The 14,171-nt window shown below is 42.3% G+C and overlaps 1 pseudogene; it reads right to left on the bottom strand.

Annotated features, from left to right (window-relative positions):
* Positions 1-246: 246 nt before the first annotated feature.
* Positions 247-13,933, bottom strand: LOC132658946 (BCL-6 corepressor-like; annotated as a pseudogene).
* Between the last annotated feature and the right edge of the window lie 238 nt (positions 13,934-14,171).

Raw genomic sequence — 14,171 nt, forward strand, 5'->3', positions numbered from 1 at the left:
TCTAACGAGTTTGAAATTTCATCACCACTTAGGAGACATGGTCCTTTGAATGCAGGACTGAACTTGGAAAAGGAGGTCAGAAAAAGAAAAGCTTTTTTTTTTTTTTCCTGAGAAGCAATAACAGGTGGGCAAACACTGATCTGTGGAATGCCTACACAACCATCATTTAGTAGAGGATATCAAAAGGTACCTTGTCATCTGCATTGTCCCTTGTCATTGAAGTGCACTGTCTGGGCCCCTAAGGAATTAGGTGTTTGATTTTGCACAGTCTCTTCCCAGATGGTTTCTCAATGTCATCTGTGTTTTCCTGGCAATCCTCTTGTTCATTTGTGTGCAGTACATCTGGCTTTTGGCTTTCTTTAATTCTCCGCTGTTTGGTATGCTTTTTAAGCCTGATGTAAAGTTTGTCTGGGTTTGAATTTGATTGCCTGCAATAATGGATAAAAAGATTCTTTATGGGTAGGGAGTCAAGAGAATACAGGAAAGCCTAAAAGGGGGTGAAGGAGTGTCTTTAGGGAAAGGAGAAAAATGGATTTCAAGTTTTAGCTGGTACAGAAAATAAGCCTTCTGTAAACACTGATCACTTCAGTTTACAAAGACAATAGTAATTTAACTTCAAAACCTTAATATTTTAATTAGTTGACGTTCAAACAGCAAACAAGTTAATCCACAGAATGCCAAATGTCAACACTATTTAAAGGGCTGGAGCAGGAGTCAGCTATGCACACTTTTCCAATCCCACTTTGTGGGCTCAGATGCAAGACAGTCCCAAACAAGGTCAATCAGTCTATGTTATCAGGAAGCAGGAAATTAATTCGGTAAGAAGGTGAAATGAAGGTGCTGTCAAGCTACAGGGCTCAATAAGACATCTTCCTCAGCAGCGATAGTCTGGGTAAAGAAAGGCCCAAGAAATAAAGCTCCCTCCTTTCAAACGAGCTTCTCAGTAAACATTCCAGAGGGAAGTATGGAGGCTAGTAGGATCTCATGGGAAAAAGCTACTCACCTAACCACATGCTACTCAATCAACTTCAGTGTCATTCAGGTTCCTCCAACTCCCTCCATCACAGACGGTAGGTGACCGACCCACCCTCCAGGAGTGGCCCCCACACACCTTGTTCATCGTCTTTGGATTTGACAGAATTTTCCAACCAACTTTCGTTACATCTGGCCTCTGCCCTCTTTCTGCTGGGTTTCTCCTTAGATATTTTACTGCCCTGAGGCTTAAAGACCTGGGTTACTTTCTTCCTGCCTTGCTGGCCATGGTTGCTCTCTGCTGCCAATGTCTGCTGCTCTCCAAGGTGCACGTGGTGTTGCTTTGGGTGATAGGGCCCTGTTAATATAATGCTCAGCTTCCGGTTAGTCAGCTCACTGTACTGTGAGTTTTCTAAGTGGTTAGAGGAAATGCTTGTCATTTCCCTCTAAGGTCAGTCGTTCTTTGGATAAATAACTGCAAAGTAATCAAAAAGTACCCTAGCAGTAAGGGTCAGACTGTCATACATCTGTACGGGAGCCCCTGGTAGCTTAGACAGGAAAGAATCTGCCTGCAGTGCGAAAGACCCAGGTTGGATCCCTGGGTCAGGAAGAGCCCCTAGAGAAGGAAGTGGCAACCCACTCCAGTATTCTTGCCTGGAGAATCCTATGGACGGAGGAGCCTGGCAGGCAACAGTCCAAGGTGTCACAAAGAGTCAGACACAACTGAGTGACTTCACTTTCACCGTATATCTGTAATGGCAGTACAGTAAAGGAGGGAGGTCTCGTCACTATCTTTGCTGCAAGTTGCAAAGACTTGGGACAATTTGAGTATTTTCTTTGGCTGTCTTTCAGCCTGAGCATCTGATGAGGTGTAAAAGGAGGTATGAGCAGGATACCTGGAGCCTGTGGGTTCTATGTAATCGTATACCATATTGCCCTGGAGTTGGTAAGAGAACAGAGCCATTCACTTCTCTACCCCAAGACTTCGCCTGGACATTGAGAGGCTAGAGTAAGCACCATGTCTTCTTTCAGTTCCTTTTCGGCTTCCTGCAACTAAGCTTTTGGGACTCGTTTCTGCTTGGCTTTCGGCAAAGGGTCTTCTGGAAGCTCTTCCACAGTGTCACCTGAGACACTGTGCTTCTGTCCAGCATGTGAGTGAGGTTATGAGGCATCTTCAAGTCCATCTGTTTGGATGGTGTCTCATTTTCAGGCTCCCTGTCCATCAGGTCCTTCTCCACAGGAAGATCTCTGTCCTGAGGGACCTTGAAGAGATCCTGTTTTTGTTTTTGTTTTTGTTTTTGTTTCTACTGCTACACTCACCTGGAGAAGGGAGACAATAATACAAAAGTGAAGGCCCAAAAGTCACCAGGAGAATGGAGGATCTGGGGAGCAGGTGAAAGATCCCATATTAAATGGCAATGCCTTATCTCCTATACTGACCAGATCTGTAACTATCATTTTTATAGCTGGGGGCGTGAAAACAAGAAAAGAACATGAAGCGTCCATTGTATTTGTTCCTTTCCTTTCACAGCAAAATCCTACAAAGACAATACTGATCTTAAAATCTGTATGAAGACATGCTGAACTTCACATTTTGTAATGAGTGAAGGCTGATGTAATAAAGAGGCCAAATATTTACCAAATATGAGCTACAGTGCTGGGGTCCAGCCCTGGTGGATCCAGGGAATTCAAAGGTGGGGACGGAGTCGGCATCCTTGGAAAAATACATATTTAATTACAGACATATAGAAAGATTAGAAACGGATAGTGTAGAAGGAAAATTAGTGGAGAAAAATAGGCTGAATAACTTGGTTTACGTGGAATAGCATCCATGCTCCAGATAGGAATTCAGCCAGAAAAACGGGGAGCAAGAAAGAAATGACATGGGGGAATCAGTTTTTTGCGGAAAGTGATCCAATTTCTCTGTTTTGGGGTTTGCCTATATACCTTTTGTTACACATAGGGATGAATACAGAGTCACGTGGGGGTCAGCAGTCCTGACCTTTATCAAAATCAGGTGCTTCATGTAAAAAGGTCGTAGGGATTCTACATCATCTTCTGGCCATGAGTGAGACCTGCTGACATTTTATGATCGTTTCCTTCTGATAACCAAAAAACTTATTTCTTCCAAGGGTGTTTTTTCTTAAACTAGGCACCACCCTCCAAATAATGTTACATTCCTATAGGGTGAGGGGGTAGTGAGTTACAATCTAGAAAGGAATTTATTTAATCCAAGGCTAACATGATTAATCTTAAAGGTTAATGCTTATTTCTCCTATATGCTTAAAGGTTAATACTTATTTCTCCGATATGCTAGTTATATTCATTATAACGGCAGGGGACATGGAGATTTAGCAGCAAACATCAACGCAACAAATGAAAATCCTTTCACCACTGCTCCCCTTAAGATCTATTTAGTCTTAAAATAGTGATAAAGTTACATTTTTACATAGCAAGGAAACAGTGGTTTATAACAAAGTACGGTGATCTATTACAAAAGAGAAAATGCATTAACTCAAAAAGTCTAGTCTTGCTAAAATTAAAAACTACTATATTTCCTTTTCTATATTCCAAATACATTGATTAATATATTCCCAGGTGCCTAAGCATATGGAGGCCTGGTGGCAATCAATGACTCAACAATGAGAAAAGCCCTATGCTAATTAAGACTCTCAAAATACTCCAAAACTCTCTGTGCTGTTTACAGTTAGAAGGTAGTAAACAATCATGTGGCAGGAGTATGGATAATCCTGTCACACAAGCTAGTCTGTCAACAGAGAGGCTTGACCTGAGACACCCTTGTCCCACCCAGGGCAGGGAATTAGCAGCAATTAATGGCACAACAAATGAAAAACCCTTCTCCAATGTAATTCCTAACCAACCTGCTATACTAATAATTTCCAACTTCCCAAAAGAATTTGCCTTTAGTAAATCTAAAACATCTCATGTCGCTCAGATTGGGAGGCTGTAAACAATCACATGTGGCTGGATGAACCTATACAGGGGGGCTAGATAACCTTCAGAGGAGTCCATCAGCTGAAACACTCTTGTCACGCCCAGGAATTTTTATTGACTTGGAGCTGCAAGTTAACTCCTTCTCTGAGAGAAATGGTAATGCGGGAGAGCCCCCCGTAAAGTCAGAGGTGTAGGTGACAGCATAAAACAGACTCTGGTTTTGGGGTAGATGCTCGGGAACAGGGGGTGTCCTGAGGCTTGATCATGCCTTTGGGTATGCCAAGCCTCCTTCCTCATGACCTTCGCCATGGGTGGAGTTCCTCACGCTGGCCCCCGACACTATAGAAAGAAAACTGGTAATGTACTTGGTTCAACAGGGCAAATTATGAAGAAAAAATAAATCATGGATGGAACTCTTTAGCAAAGTTTCTAATTGTATCTACAAAATTCACAGGCAGTGTCACAGCAGTCAATCTGATTACAGTGAAATTCTCTGTCCGCTTTTCTCTCAAACTTTTAGGGGAAATTTTTATTACTGAAACCATGTAACTCCTCTCGTTTCCTGTGCAAGAGGAATTTTCTTCATACCTATACATGCAACACTATGCCTGACATTCTTTCCGCATTCCTGCACATGCAACTACTTAAACGTATCCCAAAGACAAATTCCCATCCTTTTGTTGTCACATATGCCCTCTGACTCAATGCAGCTTCAGATTCCAAGTGAACATTTTACATTTCAACTTCAAGTGTCGTGTAGTTGCCTATCATATAGTTGCTGCTATCTCTGTTAGCAGTTTCAACTGTGTATAAATAGCCATTATTCTCAAAGAGGAGGTTTTCTCCTTAAGGTTTCACTTTCATGCAAACTTAGTAAAACTGAAATTAGTTTATATTTCACCTGCCTGACTTTTTCACTAGCGTCTTCTACCCACAGAAAATATCCAGGGGGTTTGTGAGCACTTATTTCATACATGTTGGCAAACAGATTCACTGGGGTGGGGTCAAGGGAGGGGACCTTCATCTTCCTGTTCCTCCTTAGACAAGAGCACTTCTAAAAAGTGAGCCATCTCCCTGTCTTCTTCAGGCTTCCCATCTGGTAAAAACTGAAGGAATGCAGATGGCGCTTCATCACCCTCTAGGTCTAGGAGCATGCAGCACATGTGTCACCATTCCCACTCAGCCAGATCACCTCCTGCCTTATTCTCAAGGACAGAAAGGATGAAATCCGTGCTTCCTCATTCTGAACTATGATCAGAAAACCTGTACTGCTAAAGTCATGTTCCACTGAAACAACAAAGCCATACCCATAATTTGTGCTCTGTCCTTGGAGAAGGCGATGGCACCCCACTGCAATACTCTTGCCTGGAAAATCCCATGGACAGAGGAGCCTGGTGGGCTGCAGCCCATGGGGTCTCAAAGAGCCAGACACGACTGAATGACTTCACTTTCACTTTTCACTTTCACTTTACACTTTCCTGCATTGGAGAAGGAAATGGCAACCCACTCCAGTGTTCTTGCTTGGAGAATCTCAAAAGAAGGGGGAGCCACCAGGCTGCTGGTGGGCTGCCATCTTTGGGCTTGAACTGTAGCCCACTAGGCTCCTCTGTCCATGGGGATCCTCCAGGCAAGAATGCTGGAATGGGTTGCCCTGCCTTCCTCCAGGGGATCGTCCCAAGCCAGGGATCAACCCCAGGTCTGCCTCACTGCAGGTAGATTCTTTACTGTCTGAGCCACCTGGGAAGCCCACCCATAGTTAGTTGTTTTCTTTGTTTCACAAGAGGCTCTTTTCCCAAACTAGATCCATCCACCCTTTCACCCAAAGCAATGCAGTATGAGAAACAAATATAAAATAACTGACACCTTTTCAGTACTGCCTTTTTAGATCAAAGATTCCAATTCTCTTAAATGAAGCCTCCCGAGGTATTTCTCATTATCCTCCTAAAGAACACATCTGACTATCAAGTTAACAGGCTATCTGAGCTGCTTGGAAGAGAAGCTGCACAGCAAATTTCTGCAGATCTCAATTTGGACTTTTGTAAATGAGGTCATTTCAACCACTATCCAAATGACTCCAGTTGAGGACAAAAAGATACACAAAGAGATATGCAGGAGTACTGACCATGACAATCTGTCATTGTTGCTACTTTTCTAAGTATAGAGAATCACATCTCCTTTGCCTTACAGTCTAGGCTGAGGTGATCATGTCTATGTTTTAACACTTGCTTTCCGCAGCACAGTCATATGACTCACAGCTCATATGTCCCATAATTCATCATGTTGTACCATACAGTTACCTCACAAAAGGATCACCATGATGACATTTATAATTCATCGTAGAAACAAACCAGCACAGCAACCTCTCTACTATTGAGCCACGCCCCGTTAGATGGAAGCAAAATGGAAAAGTACTGATTAAGACTACCCAACGATTTAAAATCCCAGCAATGCAGGTAATTTTAGAGACCCCAGCAAATCCTAACTTTGTTAAAAATTTATATCCTTTACAAAAGAAGTACCAGCACTCTCTGTTCAAAGCTCTAATGTAAAAAACATACACATGGTCTTATGGAAGAGAGGTTTCCTGACCACGAAGTTTCATGAAGCTCTTTGATTTAGTCTTTTTTTCCAGTTCCTGCCCAGGCACTTCTATTGAGCAGGTCCTAGGTTTGCTCAGGCAAAAGAGTTGGCATAGGAGACCATAACTGCATTTTTCGAAAAGAAGGTATGAATCTACTTTGGCAGTTCAGCTAATGGTTCCTATTTGTGCATTTACTAGTTTAGTTAACATAATTAACCTACTGACTTCTAAAGTGAAATTTTTATTCAACTGCCAGCATGCAGGAAGCTCAGGCTTCCCTGGTGACTTGAATGCTGAAGAATTTGCCTGCAGTGAAGGTGAACTCGATTTTATTCCCGAGTTGGGAAAATCCCTTGTAGAAAGGCATGGCAATCCACGCCAGTATTCTAGTCTGAAGAATCCCCATGGACGGAGAAGGCCAGCAGGTTACCATCCAAGGGGTCGCAAAGAGTCAAACACAACTGTGGGACTAAGCACACCTATACACTCGCTCGCAGATTAAATTAAAATCTTCAGCACTGTATTTTCAAATATAGGTGTTTTTTTTTTTTTTTTCTTTAGGCACCTTTCACAGAGATGTACCTGGAGATTTTTTTTTGTAACTTCAGAGTCAGTGCTTCTCTTAAAAACGATGTGTCTCAAGAACCTCTTTTGGGGGCACAATAAATTTCAGAGACCATCAGTTCTTCATTCTACTAACTGAAAGAGCAAGGTATTTTTCCTTGCAGGCACTAAACTGAAACTGAACTTGTTTCTCTCACTTCTCTCAATTCTGAGAATAGAGTCAAACCTGTTCTCATAGATGCGGTATCACAAAGTACTTGTGTCTCTCTGTGTCATTCCGGTCAGCAATGCCCTCCAGGGCTACCAACTTCAGCTTTTTATCCGGATTTCCTTTCACTCTTTACCAGGTAACAGGGCTGAACTTACTAATTTCAGAATCTCTGGCTTCAGGCTGGCTTCACTTTCTATCATCTCCAACTGTGGGGACTGCATCATTGAATGCTCGAAAGAAAATAAATTCAGACTCCCCCTCCTCCCCCCCCCCCCACACACACACAGAAAAACATATCAAAACTATTTTAGGTGCCTTATCTTTAGAGTTGGCGAAGGAAATGGCAATCTACTCCAGCACTCTTGCCTGGAAAATCCCATGGACGGAGGAGCCTGATAGGCTATATAGTCCATGGGGTTGCAAAGAGTCGGATACGACTGAGGGACTTCATTTTCACTTTCACTATCTTTAGGATAGTATCTTCCAAAAAAAAAAAGAAAAAAAAAATATATATACACACACACACATATATATATATATATATGCCTGAAACCAACAATGATTTATGAAATAAAGCTGTTCTATCATATACTCATAAATTTTGGTATGAAGGTATATATTCTATGTGAATGTACATTCAGAGAATATACTTGCAAAAACAATATTCTTTTTCTCAGATAAATAGAAAAGAACAATCAAATATAAAAGAGAGTAGCAAGAAGTGATGCACAAGGAACAAAGGTGAGCATAGGTATAAAATTCCCTTCAAATATTTGGCAGTAAAATTTAACTCTAAAGGTTTATGTAATATCATAATAAAAGTAATTTGTAAGAATAAATTTGGAAAACTATCTGATGATAAGCAGCAGGTAGGCATAAATACTGTCCTTCTGTAATCCTTATGTAATTAAGGATCAGGTATATAATTCTCAAATTTCATAAACATGAGCTAATATTTTTTCATGACATTACAAAAGTAATTTGGTTTTATTCATTTTTCAGATAATGATAAAAGTCTTGGTAAATACCTGTATGAATCATAATTCACTACTATGCGAGAGGTGTGTTCTTACATAGATATGTGAATCCTGCCAGACTTGTGGCTGCTACACATTTTCTCCAAATATCACATAACACATTCTGAACATCAATGTAAACAAATGCTAACAGCATAGAAAGTAAAATAACTGATAAACATCACGAAACCTTTAAATATCCTCTGCAATTATTAAAACTTCTGGTATCAGCATTCAAGTGAAGTTTTTTTTTTATCCTGAAGAATCTAAATTCTACTATGTAGTTTCCCTTATTGGACACACTTCATAATAATTTTAAGCATTTAAATTATTATAAGCTTCATTAACCAAATCTCCCTGTTGCCCTACCATACAATAACACCACCCCCCCCTCCCCGTTCCTCTTCATGCATTTAAAAAACTAGCACCTGGTCAATTTGCTGCAATTCAGGTGGAGGGCTCAGCTGCAATGCCTGCTGCTCCTGGCTGGACTGGAATAAGCATCCAGCCTTGTAGTGATACACTTGAACCAGTCATCCAGATAACCAGCAGAGTTAGCAATTCTCTTTGCCAGCCTAGACAGCTTTGGTTTCAGAACTTTGCTACTGGTTGATTTTGCCTCGTGAGCTCAATCTTTGGTATTGGTGGAGGCGATATCCACACTTGGTGGGGCACCAGCCATGCAAAAGGGTTTGGGTACCTTTTTTTTTTTTTTACCAGAAGTTACAGCAAGGCAATCATTTCCCAGAATTGGCTGCAGGAACAGAGTCAAGACTGGCATTTCTCAGTTCTCCCTGTTGTGTCCCACTGGAACATTCCCTTTGCTAAAGCCAAAGACTGAGGGGTCTGGAGTGTGTTTGAAAGCATAGGCTTCATCACTGATGCACCCCAACTCCTCCCTCAGAGTAATTAAATCCTGGTAAGGCTGAAGCACGGGGTCAGTCAGGGGTTTGGTGCCCTCGGCACTCTGGAGAAGACTCAGTTTTAAAGCTGGCTATATGTATGCATTACATTTTTCATCTGGCTCTTCCTGCAGAAGAGCTACATATAGAAGGCTGTCATTTATGATGACAGTTTTCCCTTGATTCTACAAAACGCTTCCATTTAGGTTCTTGTCGCTCAAGATCTCTGAATGTAACATGGTTCTGTTAGCTCCAAACGTCTCAGAAAATTTATTTTGAAGGCTTGAGTCCTCATAGGAGGATCTGTCATCAGAGCAGGATAACTTCTTTGATTCTTTAGTGATCTCTACAGGAGTCCAACCAATGTGCCTTCATTTGTCACAGATTCTGGCAGGCCCATGGGTACCTTGGCTTTGGAGCAAGATGGCTGGGAAAGGGAGTACTATTTAGCAACAAAACTTGATGAGGGTGTGCAGGTTTCTTGATATGATATGAGAGAGGATTTAGAGGCATGGTTTCATGTGCTAAGTAGGGAAGGTAACTCCAATGGTAGGAAATTTGTGGGGACGTGAACACCTCCACTGGAGACAGAAAAGCCAAATTAAGCGGAAGATCACCCTCACTGCTTTGAAATTAGGTTCTGGGTTCCTGGCTTTGATGCCCTTGCTGCCAGTGTCATTGCTTTGTTTGACAGGTGTGATCAACACCTGACCCATATGTTGATTAAGAGATGCCACTGAACCCATGGAACTCCTACTAGTTTTGGTGACATCCACACTACCATTTGGGATTGACAGCACAAAGGCTAGGTGGCCCACACTCAGCTTTGACCCCAACACATCAGTGACCATGGCAACTGTGTTTCTCATTCAGAAACAAAATGAACTGCACTGCTGGGGGATGGCCGAGTCCAAACTCTCGCTCTTCAGAAGCAAGCCTCTGCCACTGTTCTCTTCATTGGAATTTGGCCCATGCACCAACGAGAATGAGGGGGTTCTGCTAATGATGTCAGATCTATAGACAGCACAATCATTTCCTGGAGGGAACAGAGTTTCTTCTGGAATCTCACTTCTGGAGAACACTAAGCCACTTCCAGCTCGGCTGTGAGCCAAGACTTCAGGAGCCATCTTCTTCATGTGGTCAGTTTTGGAAACAATGACACCCGCCATCTCAGAAGACAAGTCTAGTGGCTTACTGGTGACACCTTTGGTAAACATCTGCTTCTCCAATGGAGGAGATGAGCTGCCATCCTTTCTGTCATGACCCATTTTTTTCCCCAAGTGTCTACAGGAACCGGCTGTGTGCTTTCAGCTCCCTCTGGATACTTGCTGCTGCAGGGTCTGGCCATGAGGCACTTGCTGCTGATCTTCATGTATGGCTTCAACATGGTGATGGAGGGTAAGGCAGAAATCCTGGCATAATGCTTATCGATTTCAGAGCAGATGTTTGCAGTGGGCGGAGAAGGAAAGAGGAGTCTTGGTAAAGACCAGGGTGACAGTGGTAGAAGACCTGTGTCCCCCAGGAGGCCAGTGGTTACTGCCTTGGCAGAAGGTCCCTAGGCTGCTCATTATTCCAACAGTGGGAATTAACCAGGTTCCCATGACTGACACCAATCTTCCAGTACAGGCTTTTGTCTGCACAGAGCACATGTGGGGTGCCTGGGGATGATGAAGGTATTAAGAGCCTCACAGGAGAAGCAAGAGATGATACCATGTGAGGATTCACAGACTGAGGTGGTGGCAGGCAGAGAAAATGCTCCTCATTTGTGCAGACTGGAGACTACATTGGCTGAGCTATTCTGTAGGACTGAGGTGGCAGTGCCTTTGTATATGTCCACTGATACTTATTTGGAAAGTTGCAGGAAGGGGAGACGTCTGGCACGGTTCCCTCCAGGGCAACTGGAAGTAATGAAGACCACTATGTTGAGATGGCTACATTTGTCACTGGCAGACCTATCTGAGCCCAATGCTGCTGCTGTAAGGACAGCACTTTTTTCTGTGTTCTAAGTGGTGTTTTGTACACACCACTGAAGTTATCAGGCAGCTTTCCAGACAAGTGGAAGTCTCCACTGTTTTGGGTGTCTTCAGTTTGAACTCCACCTCTGGATTCCTTTCTGAAGAAGACTTAGCTCCACCTAAAGAGCTCATGCCACTCTCCTGAACTTTCTCTGAGGCCAGTACCCACCAGACAGAAGAGACAATACCTTCAAGGACACAGATGTCCCTCTGGATGAGGCCAGTGCAGTCCGTGCTCAGCTCTGCAATGCCATCAATCCAGTGGACAGCAGCCACATCCACCTTTACAGAAAAAGAACATGACTTGTGTGTTATTTTTCATGCTTTCAAAGCAGAAGTATCCATCTCAAAGAAAGTCCGTAGATTAATTTTTCCATGACAGCAGCCTAACATTAGAGCAAACATGGTTAAAGATGAAATTAAACTAAAATATCCATGCGTCTCCATTATTCTATTTCCCTTCTCCACTCTTACATATTTTCACTTCTATCTCATAGTACTTAAATGGGCTTCCTGCATTTCTTCACCACTCAATCAGCCATGATTCTGAAAGCATGTAAAATTTTATATCCTTTTAGAGTTAATATTTATTAATTAAATTATTAAATGAGTGAGAAGAGACAATAATTTGACTTATAAATAATAAAGATATTATTTTCTTTTAATTAAATTGCTAAAATAACTAATAATTAAAATAATTAAATTATTACTGTATTAAATAATAAAAACAATAATAAAGACAACAATTTACATTAACCCTCCCCAGACCTGTCAGGGTTGTATGTGGATCCTTTCCTGGACACAGAAAAGGAAGACTTATTATAACCAAAAACAATCTTCCACGAACAAGTGGGAATAGAACTTCATTCTTAAACTAACAGAGCATCTAAGGGTCAAAATGCTGTTGCATCTTTCTCCTCTTCTCCCTGGTATCTGATGACAGAACTGTGTTTCATATTCACTGGTAAAAGATATATCAAAAGGGTCTACAAAAGGCTGAAAATTTATTCAGGTACCACCACTGACAAAAAACAAAGCTGGAAACAGGAAAGCAGTGAGAGAAAACTGACTCACATGTATATGCAGATTTATTTAAAATTGCTAAGATTTTTTAGCAGAAATATTCCAGGAAACAAAGCAGTAGATAATAAATTAAAAGTGTGAGAGAAAACAACTGTTAACCAAGATTACTACATCTGAAAAACTGTATTTCAAAACTGGAAGAGAAATTAAGAGTTACCCCAGATTAAGAAACACTAAGGAAATTCATTATCACCAGAAATTCATTTCTTCCTTAGAAGAAATCCTAACTGGGGTCAAATTAAAACAAACAAACAAAAAATATTCCATAGAAACACAGAATCATATGGATCACAATACTTTCCCATAAAGTCTGTCACAGTTTCCATTGTTTCCCCATCTATTTTCCATGGAGTGATGGGATTGGATGTCATGATCTTGGCTATTTTAATGTTTATTTTTAAGCCAGCTTTTTCACTCTCCTCTTTACCGGGGTCCAGCCCGGTTGGATCCAGGGATATCCTCAGGGTGACGGCAACGGTTGGGGGTTGGGGGTGGGATGGGGGGAAGACTAAAAGAAAGAATGAATGTTGCAGTTAAGAAAATAGAGGAGAGAGAGAGGTTGACATTCCTTGGTTTACACAGAAAGCCAATAAATCCCCAGAACAGGACTTGCACTGTTCACGTAGGCCACAGGTGCCCTCTGGAACCACTGAAGGTGCCTCACCTTGGGCATCTTCTCGAGTGAGTCTTAGAAGCCTGGGCAGGAATGTGAACTCAGAGGGCCCCAGCACTCCAAGGAGTCAAACTGAAAAAGAAAGAAGACAAGAAGAACACGGAGAGACTAAGCTTCGGTGAGCAAGGCGTGCAACTTTATTTTCACAGGGAACTTTTATACCTTAAGTTGTACATAGAGAATAATGGAAGATGCAGAGTCGTGCATGGTCAGCAGCCCTGACCCTTATCGGAACCAGGCGTTCTTTCTGGATATCTATTTGTATACACAGGTCTTAGGTGACTTACATCATCTTCTGGCCCGGAGTCCTGCTAACATTTTATGACCTTTCTTCTGATAAAGGTTAGTTAACCAGAAAGCTTATTTTCTCTAAAAGTGTTTTTTTTCCTAAAGTCACGCACCATTCTCCGAAAGCACTAGATAAAGTTGCATTCCTATAGGGCAAAGGTGCAGTGGGCTATAACAGGGAAATAATTTATTAACTCAAGGCTTAGTGTTGTTAATATCAAGGCCACTACTTATATTTCTATATATCAACTATGTTAATTAATGCTCACAATATGAAAACTTGGCAGCAAACATTGGCTCAACAATGAGACCCTTCACCAGTACAGTTGTAATAATTTTAACTCCTCAAAAGGCTTTATTAAAGCTTCCCATGCCTCTCGCAGTTGGGAGGCTCTAAACAGCCACAGGTGTAGTTGTAAAAGTCCAGCTAAACCTGTCAGGCAAGTTAGAGAGCCATCAGAGGGGTTTGAATGCATTAAGCTCAGGTGGCTGGAACCAGCACACTACGTGCGGCCAAGAGGAGCTACCCCACATCCCAAGTCAGAGGCAGAAGCTGGGAAAACCCCATGTCCAAAGGGCGGGGGCCAATAGGAGTTACCACACGTCTGAGGTTGGAACAGCGGCCGAGAGTGCCAGGTTGTGACGGCACAGGAATGGCCTTGAGGAACCACATCCGAGGCCAGGGGCGGCTGCCGGGAGGACCAACCCCACATCCAAGGAGCAGTGGCTGCGTGGGCGCAGGAGGGTCTAGAGGAGCTATCCCACGTGGAAGGTCAGGAAGGGTGGCGGTAAGGAGATACCCCTCATCCAAGGTAAGGAGCAGCAGCTGCACTTTGCTGGAGCAGATACCCCATGAAGAGATACCCCGTGAAGAGATATCCCATGCCCAAAGTAAGAAAAACCCAAGTAAG

Source organism: Ovis aries, chromosome Y, assembly GCF_016772045.2.
Source record: "Ovis aries strain OAR_USU_Benz2616 breed Rambouillet chromosome Y, ARS-UI_Ramb_v3.0, whole genome shotgun sequence".
In the NCBI taxonomy this organism is placed as follows: domain Eukaryota; kingdom Metazoa; phylum Chordata; class Mammalia; order Artiodactyla; family Bovidae; genus Ovis; species Ovis aries.